The sequence below is a fragment of the Camelina sativa genome, unplaced genomic scaffold, assembly GCF_000633955.1.
Source record: "Camelina sativa cultivar DH55 unplaced genomic scaffold, Cs unpScaffold06088, whole genome shotgun sequence".
NCBI classification, from domain to species: domain Eukaryota; kingdom Viridiplantae; phylum Streptophyta; class Magnoliopsida; order Brassicales; family Brassicaceae; genus Camelina; species Camelina sativa.
In genome coordinates this window covers 1-523 of record NW_010927168.1, presented here as the reverse complement: position 1 = coordinate 523, position 523 = coordinate 1, and the positions used below count along the sequence as shown (strand labels likewise).

The following is a 523-nucleotide window of genomic DNA, read 5'->3' as shown; positions in this document are numbered from 1 at the left end:
AATCTGTTTCCTTTAGGATGACTTCTTGCCCAGGACAGCTACACCTCTAGAAGACATATTCAAGTCTCTTTTCTGGTAAGGCTATCTTATCATGTTTCAGATAATCATCTGTGTTTTCTTGGAACATTCGCTCATGTTCTAGTCCGCTAAGTACGGCAAAACCCCCAAAAATATGTCTTTTATATTTGGCATGTTTGTCTGGGACAATTTAGGCTTTTTGGTAGTCTTGTGTTCTCATGATGGAGAGTTCTCTTTTGCTAACCAAGAGCTTTTGTTAGTTCACTTTGTCCTGTAGAACACCTTTCATTACTCTCCTTACTTGTAATGGCTTTGTGCTTAGTATTTTGGGTTTTGTTTTTTTTTTTTTCTGTGGACAGTTTGCCATGTTTGCTATGCATAAGGTGCATGAAGGATACATGTGTTCCAGAGCAAAAGATGCTCAAAGATCCTAGGCGGCTTTATGCTCCTGGTCGCATGTATCATATCGTTGAAAGAAGGCCTTGCAGGTACATAACACACAAAT

General features: G+C 39.2%; 1 long non-coding RNA gene across 1 annotated transcript; it reads left to right on the top strand.

Annotated features, from left to right (window-relative positions):
* The first annotated feature begins 3 nt into the window (after positions 1–3).
* LOC104774844 lies at positions 4–429 on the top strand. Its single transcript, XR_765540.2, has 2 exons — positions 4–75; positions 378–429. It is a non-coding gene; the product is annotated as an uncharacterized LOC104774844 (long non-coding RNA).
* Positions 430–523: the final 94 nt, after the last annotated feature.